The sequence below is a fragment of the Staurois parvus genome, unplaced genomic scaffold (assembly GCF_062004578.1).
Source record: "Staurois parvus isolate SC_StPar_1 unplaced genomic scaffold, SC_StPar_1.0 ptg000386l, whole genome shotgun sequence".
NCBI classification, from domain to species: Eukaryota; Metazoa; Chordata; class Amphibia; order Anura; family Ranidae; genus Staurois; species Staurois parvus.
In genome coordinates, this window is record NW_028318182.1 from 108,412 (window position 1) to 117,072 (window position 8,661).

The following is an 8,661-nucleotide window of genomic DNA, read 5'->3' on the forward strand; positions in this document are numbered from 1 at the left end:
GATGGTATTTGTTTGCAGAATGTTTTCCAAAATAATGAACTGCTTTTTTCCAATTGTCAAATGGTTTTACATTGAGAGGCAAGCAGCTGAGAGTTGATTCCAGCTCCTGATTTGGAAAAAGCTAAGCAGTATTTGCAGTAAGCCCCATCTTCAACTGCAGAATAAGCCAACCACTTCCATCTAGATAGCCATTTGTGCTGGAATCTTACATTTTGTCCTTTTGCTTGAAAGTGTTTTGACACTGGAAATAAATATGTTTCATCTGGAACCCAAAGATTCTTTACAATGTCTAATCTTTCTGCATCACTTATGTTGCTCTTTTTTTTCCAAAATTATATATGTCATTCTTCAATGGGTTTGGTGAACATACAGCAACATTGCTTGGTGCAATATCTTCCTCCATTATTGCTGAATTAGGGGGCTCATTGACCATAAAAGAACTAGAGCTATTTTGCTGTAAAGATACGCCATCTGTACTTCTGTCTTCATTTTTATTCAGTGAGTCCTGTCTAGGAACTTTCTGGTAAAAAAAGAACTAATAGGAGTTTGATTTGATCTTTTTACTGCTGCTGCCTTCATTGTAGTTTCCTAGAAGAACATAGCAAAAAAAAGGTCTACTTTTATTTGCAAACAGTTTGCATGCAGCAATTGGTATACAGGTAACTATTAAAGCAAGCAATCATGAACATATGCAAGCAATAAATGTACAACAGGACATTAAGTGACCAGTCAAATGTATTTTCAGGAAATCCTACTCTATCCATCAATGAAATCAGCACTCCTTAGAAAACGTCTTCCAACTAAACACTTCAATCAATCAGAATCAATAAAATGTCAGAACAACCAGGGACACAATCAGTTCCATTTCAACAACAAGATACATGTCCAGAGATATATACTGTATAAGTACTGTATACACTGTATAAGACAGTAACAAAGCAAAGTTCCATGGATTAAAGTGATAGATAGAAATACTAAAGTACATACCTGGTCCTCTAAAGACCGATGGAGAGCAGATAATTCCACAGGAGGAAGAATTCAACAGAATTAATGGTCACAAGAAAAACAAAAACACTGCCCGGACACCTTACAGCTCAGCTAGTGAGTGGCGCTGAACACTGCGGTAATGTAGATCCAAATCTCTGAAAAGATGGAGGAGCAGGAGGGTGTGAAATAAGGTGCCCAACTGAAAAGTAATACTAGGAGTACTCCTACTAAATATTTCATAACTGTAAGATTTGTTTTTAAGAAAAAAAAAAGCTCTGAGCCTATCACCTACCACAGTAGTGACCTTTTTCTTCTATTAAAAAATTTCATAAAATTCCTGCTAAAACAGTTTTTAAATAACTCCAGTGAGTGTGCTGCCTGCTACAGGATGGTGCCCTATGCACCTGACCAGTAAAATTGGCTTTTGTCCAGTCTTCATGTCCAAACTGATCAGGTGCAGAAACCACCATCTTGGGGTAGAAAAAAAAGGAATTTTATGACCTTTTTTAATAGATAAAAAAACTACCGTATTTTCCGGCGTATAAGACGACAGGGCGTATAAGACGACCCCCTACTTTTCCTGCTAAAATGTAGTGTTTGGGCTATACTCGCCGTATAAGACTACCCCTCTTCCAATGCACACCAGTGGGAGGAATAGTGCCCCATTATCGGTGTCAGTGGGAAGAATAGTGCCCCATCATCGGTGTCAGAGGGAGGAATAGTGCCCCATCATCGGTGTCAGTGGGAAGAATAGTGCCCCATCATCGGTGTCAGTGGGAGGAATAGTGTCCAATCATTGGTGTCAGTGGGAGGAATAGTGTCCCATCATTGGTGTCAGTGGAAGGAATAGTGCCCCATCATTGGTGTCAGTGGGAGGAATCGTGCCCCATCATTGGTATCAGTGGGGGGAATAGTGCCCCATCATTGGTGTCAGTGGGAGGAATAGTGCCCCATCATTGGTATCAGTGGGAGGAATAGTGCCCCATCTTTGGTGTCAGTGGGGGGAATCGTGCCCCATCATTGGTATCAGTGGCAGGAATAGTGCCCCATCATTAGTATCAGTGGGGGGAATACTGCCCCATCATTGGTGTCAGTGGGAGGAATAGTGTCCCAACATTGGTGTCAGTGGGAGGAATGGTGTCCCATCATTAGTGTCAGTGGGGGGTGGAATAGTGCCCCATCATTGGTGTTAGTGTGGGGGGGGGGGAATAGTGCCCCATCATTGGTGTCAGTGGGGGGGAGGAATAGTGCCCCATCGTTGCTGTCAGTGGGGGGGAGGAATAGTGCCCCATCGTTGCTGTCAGTGGGGGGGAGGAATAGTGCCCCATCATTGGTGTCAGTGGGAGGAATAGTGCTCCATCATTGGTATCAGTGACACCAATGATGGGGCACTATTCCTCCCACTGACACTTGCTGACCCTGTTCTAGTATGGTGCTGCTGCAGCCAGCATATGTGGTTGCAGCAGCACCTCTACACTGCACACTTACCTGCACTCCTTCACTCCTTCACTCGATTTTCGCGGGGCCGCTCGGCTACGCCCGCTCGCCGGTGATTTGCCGCCTGTGTGCCTTTCCTGAGCTACAGTTCTGGCGGCCAATCACCGGTGAGGAGGTGGAGCCGAGCAGCCGCACGAACATCCATTGGCCGAACTGAAGGAGCAGCCGCGCTTCCTGGACCGGATCGTCGTGGGACCGGATCCAGGTAAGAAACAGCAGCCCCTGCCCACCCCTGTACTTAGTGTCCCTTCCGTTGAAAGGGGGGGGCGGCGGCGGCACCGCGCCACCCCCCTAAAAAGTGTCAGTATGCCGTATACCGGCGTATAAGACGACCCCCGACTTTTGAGAAGACTTTCAAGGGGTAAAAAGTCATCTTATACGCCGGAAAATACGGTACACATAAGAGCTGTCAGGGATCCGGGTATGACCAGAAATGTGTAGGAACACAAGTGTAGTCAGGGCTGGAGAGGTGGAATGGTCAGGCAGGCTGTTTGGTACTGTTAAGCACCACCTGGCGGCGTCTCTAGCAGCCCACAGCATGGGATTACTCAGGGAGCGGGGTCTAAGTCCCAATCTGCTTATTCACCAGGGCCCCTGATGGTGGGGATGGACTTAGAGCAGACTGAGACCAGGTCGCGACCCCTGAGTACATCCGGCAATGGTGGAGAGCGTCGTCAGAGGTTTGCGGGGAAAGGAGCCTGACGTGAAGAGGCTAGCAGACCTGGTAACAGGGACAGAACAGTGCGGGATGGATGGATCGTCTGGGTAGCGTAAGGCGTAGTCAGGCAGGCCAGGTCAGCAACGTGCGGGCAGCGAGGTACCGGAAGAGCAGGCAGAGAATGGTCAGGGTCACAAGCCGGGTTCAGTAACTCACGGGCAGCGCGGTACAGAGGATCAGGCAGAAGGATGGTCAGGCAAGCCAGGGGTTAAACAGGAGACAGTCAGCAGGGTCAGGAACAATGCAGAGGTCGGCAACAGAAGATTCACAGGATACCACGTACAGGGACTCATGGGAAACAAACACCAAGGCACTGATTGCAGGCCTGGTCCTGCTTAAATAGACCTCCTGCAATCAGCCTCAGGCGATGGCATGATTGCAGGAGTGAGACGCTGGCTGCTAAAAGCACCCTCTGGTAGGAGCTGGTACTGCAGCCCACAGAGCAAGTGAGCCACAGCACCACCAGTGGTGAGTCCATTCCTGACAAGAGCCATCCATTCCTCCAAAGAAAGCAAGATACCAACAAAACAATGTAGGATTAAGGTATAATATAGAAATACTATAGTACAGACCTGATCCTCTAAAGACTGATGGTGAGCAGATAATTCCACAGGAGCAACAATTCAGCAGGATTATTGGTCACAGAAAAAACACTGCACGGACACCTTGCAGCTCAGATAGTGACTGGTGCAGCACACAAAGGGAATGTAGATCCAAAGCTATGAAAAGATGAAGGAGCAGGAGGGTGTGAAATAAGGTGCCCAACTGGAAAGTAATACTAGGAGTACGGTTGTAAGGTTTTTTTTGTTTTTTTTTAAGAAAATAAAAAAGCTACAAGCCCATCACCTACTACAGTAGTGACCTTTTCTTCTATTAAAAAAAATGTCGTAAGGGGCGTGGCCGGCATGTGATCGGGATCAGACGTGCACTGCTGGAGCTCCAAACCTGTCTCTTTTTTACCTACTTCCAGCTTACTACTTTTCACCCTCTAAGGGACTCCTGGGCTCGGCGGACCTCTCCTGCATCACCCGGAAAACCCCGCTGCTCTCTCAGCGGTGGCCATCTTGGTCACGAGGTCTGTTCCCTGCACTATGTCAGCCAGCACTCAGACTCTACCGGTGGCTGCAGCGGAGACTTTTCCCTCCAGCGATGAGATCCTGGCGGCGATTACCACCTGTAAAGAGATGCTGACGACCAAAATTGACGTCCTGGCATTGGACATCAGTCTCATCCATCACGATCTGGATGGCTTTTGGCATCTTTGAGTTGGAGGGTCGGGTTGCTGTGGCGGAGGATGTGCTTCGTTAAGATTCCTGTGAGCTGCGAGCTCTGCAGATCCAGGTAAAAGCACTCTAAGAGTGGGCTATTGACACTGAAAAATGGCTTAGACGCAGTAATATCCGCATCTTGGGCCTTCCAGAGATGGCTGAGGGGGCGAAACCGGCTGATTCTGCAGAAAACCTATTGACATCCCTGTTTGGCCTAACCAATATGCTGCCCACCTTCATGGTAGAATGGGCCCATAGGGTCCCACCGACACCTCCACCACTGGGGGTCCCCCCACGCCCATTTCTTGTATGCCTCCTGAATTATTGTGATCGAGATAGAATCCTTTCTGCAGCCCGCACTACAAATGACTATCTATGCAAATACTAAGCTGCTATTTTTTCCAGATTTCTCTCAGGAGATCCAGCGATGCCGCAAATCCTTTTCTGATATCCGCTGGAGACTTCGGGAGAAAGGTATCCATTTCAGTCTAGTTTTATCCCAGCAAGCTGAGGATTTCTGATGGGGACCGGCCCCACTTTAAGACGCCTGAGGCCATCGCAAACTGGTTGGATGCTCACTAGGTCTGGGACCTTGCCTGTTAATAATGACCCCCTTGGATCCATGGATGTCAGCTAAGTGCCTCTTCTTCCCTTCCTCCCATTTTTCCTCCAGATGTGCCGTGGGGTACTGGAACTTCCCCCTTCCTCCTCCTGATGAAGATCTGCTCCTTTGGAGTCGCCGAGTCCCCCTGTCTTTCAATTTTTATTATGGTGTACACGTGCATTATCCAGTTACATACTGGAGCTCCAGTCCACATCTAACCAAAGTCTACAACTTTTCTACAGTTGCTGTCCTCCCACCCCCCCTGCTCCCCCCCCCCTTTTTATCCCCTTTTTTTTTCTCTGCTCCCCTGTTTTAATTATTAGGTTGGTTCTCCCCCACCCTTCTCCCCCCTTTTTGTTTTACCTTTTTTTTTCTTCTGGGAGACTCTCCCTAGATATCCTGTTTTGTTACCCCCACCCAACCACCACCACCAGCAGTTCCCCGTAGAGTGGACCCCTTTTTGTTATTTTGACATTTGGACATTATTGCACTATTGCCTGCCCTTGTCCTTGTTCAGGGTATAGATCCCATCTGCCTTCTCTCAGTTTTATGGGGGGGATGCAGATAGAGGGTAGGGTATGCACCTCAGTGCTTGTTGGGTACTTGTTTTATGTTTTGTCTGTTTTAATTGCTTTGGTACACTGTTGTCCCTGGCCATGGTGGAGGTTGTTGCTTCTGAGTTGCCCTCTCTGGTTACATGGTCTCCTGTCAATTCTTTACATCTGTTGTGTACATGTCAGACACTAGACTTCCTTTACAGTTCTATCGTGGAATGTTAGTGGTTTAAGTTCCAAATTTAAGCAGCCTCTCCTCTTTCAATACCTCAGAACTCATACTCCCCATATTATGCTTCTCCAGGACACGCATCTCATGGGCAGCAAGCTCCTTGCTTTGAAAAAGCCATGGATTCAGAAAGCCTTTCATGCTACTTACTCCACTTATGCAAGGGGTGTATCAATCCTGGTTAGCAAATCCCTACCATGTTTGATAGAGTCCAGTTATACTGACCTGCAAGGGAAATACATTCATATAGTTTTCACACGCTGAGGTCAGCGATATGTGGTTGCTTCGGTATATATTCCCCCACCCTTCTCTTCTACGATGTTATACTCACTTCTGGAGAGGATTACCCCACATTGCCCAGCCAAATTGTTAATTATGGGGTACTTTAATGCCATCTTAGCCCCTGACCTAGATAAACCTATTGCCCAAAAAATTTTTCTACACAGAATTGCTTAACTGGGCCCAGGCGGTGTGTGTGGTGGAGGCTTGGCATTGGTTGCATCCTACCACTCGTTCCTATTCTTTTTATTCTGCATCTTACAAAACTTCCTCCCGAATTGACCTGGCTTTTGCTAATCCTGCATTATTGATGGATGTCCTTTCTGCTTCTTACCTACCTAGCGGGCTGTCAGACCATTGTCCGCTGGCCCTGAAACTCCACTCCCCCCCTTCTCGTACCACCTCCCTTTGGCGACTGGGGCCCACTGGATTTCCCATCCATCAGTTACAAATGCTATGCCGCCATTACTAAATGAGTTTTGGGATAATGTCGGGTCATCCTCTCGGATGTCACTTGGAACGCTCTTGTAAGGGACCGCCCGGCGGTACCTCTAGCAATCCACTGGTCAGGTGCTTCCAGAGCACTGAGTCTAAGTCCCGGAGCACTTGTTCACCAGGGCCCCTGATGGTGGGGATGGACTTGGAGTGCTCCGAGACCAGGTCGCGACTACTGGGCACACCCACCAATGGTAGAGGTATCCGCCAAGGGCTCCCGCAGAGTAAGAGCCTGATGTGAGGAGGTCGGGCGATCCCGACGGGATGGATGGATGGCTGAGTAGGTGCAGGGTCAAACAAACCGGGTCGGGAGCCGTGGGGACTGCGAGGTACAAAACAGCGGGCAGAGAATAGTCGGGTCACACGCCAGGTCAGCAACAGTAGATCAGAACAAACAGGGGGCATCCAGGAGAGAGGTCAGGCAAGCCAAGGGTCAGGGCAGGAGAGTACAGCACAGTCAGGGATAATCCGGGTCAGCAACAATCAGAATACGGGTAACACAGGATCAGGAACAGGAGAAGGACCAAACGGCAACCAGTGACAGCTCAGGACGATTTAAATACCGCGCCCTGCGCTGTCATTGGTGCCCGGCGCGCACCCGTGTCTCCCTAGTGCGCATGCGCGAGTTCGCCGCCACGGCCGGCCCAGACCCAGTGCCCGCATTCCCGTGCGAGGCGGCGCACTGCGCCTGCGCTGGGACCAGCGCCGCGGCGATCCCTGACAGCCCTTAAGTCACACACCCGAGGACAATACATTTCCTCTGTTGCTGCGATCCGTAAAGTTCATGCATCTGCCTCCTGTACTCTCCAGTAGTCGGTGAAGGACTGCTCTACCAAGTATGCTGCAGATTCTACTACACCAACCTTTGATCTCCAAGCCATGGCCAAGAGAGCACTGCACCTGCATATGAAGGAAGTTACCAGATTGCAACTTCTTAATAGTAAGCAAAGAGTGTTTGAATAGGGCGACCGTAATGGATGGCTCCTTGCTATACTAGCTCATCACAGTCAGCCACTTACAATAATTTCTCAGCTTCAGAACTCCTCAGGGGAGATGGTTTCCTCCTTATCAGACATTCTAGACACTTTAACAATTTTACGGTACTTTCTATGCCTCCAAACTGCCCTCCGATTTTCGGGCTTCTGATCTGTCCATTTTGTTGGATCAGTTAGAGTTGGGATGGCTCTCAGATGTGGAGCGCAAGGCCTTGGTGAGGCTCATACCTCCTGAGGAGGTCTCTACAGCTATTAATTTGTTTCCCTTTAAATAGTCCCCTGGCCCAGATGGTCTCCCCATTGAGTTCTATAAGACTCACAGTGATCTGCTTTTCCCGCTATTGGCCTCTTTGTGCACACATAGTTTGTCTATGGGAAAGTTGCCTTCCTCTATGGATCATGCTCATGTAGTGTTAATTCATAAGGCCCCTAAGGATCCCACTTCCTGTGCCTCCTACAGGCCCATCGCTTTGCTAAATACCGATTTTAAGATCCTAACCAAGTTTCCATCCTTAAGATTGCAACTGGTTACCTACCATTATTGTACCAGATCAGACTGGGTTTATGACTCAGAGCCACTGACATTAATACACGTAGATTGTTCACGAATATTCACGCAGTGCATGATAATATGGGTACTAGAGTCATGGCCTCTTTAGATCTTGAAAAGGCTTTTGATACTATAGAATGGTCATTCCTATGGGAGGTATTTTGCAGAATGGGTTTTCCTCTCATTTTCATTGCATGGCTTAAGACCCTTTATGCCAAACCCACTGCAGTGGTCTGTCTGAATGGTGGACTGTCGGCCCCTTTTTCCCTATACAGAGGCACCCGGCAGGGTTGCCCTCTCTCTCTGACTCTCTTTTCCATTGCAGTGGAGCCCATTGCGGAGGCTCTCCGTACCTCCCCGATATTACGGGCCTCCACGTCGGCGGGTTGGAGGAGAGGGTGACCTTATACGCTGATGACCTTCTACTGTTCTTGAATGACACTGGGCCGTCGCTGGCTGGGGCTCTCCGTGTCTTGAACATGTTT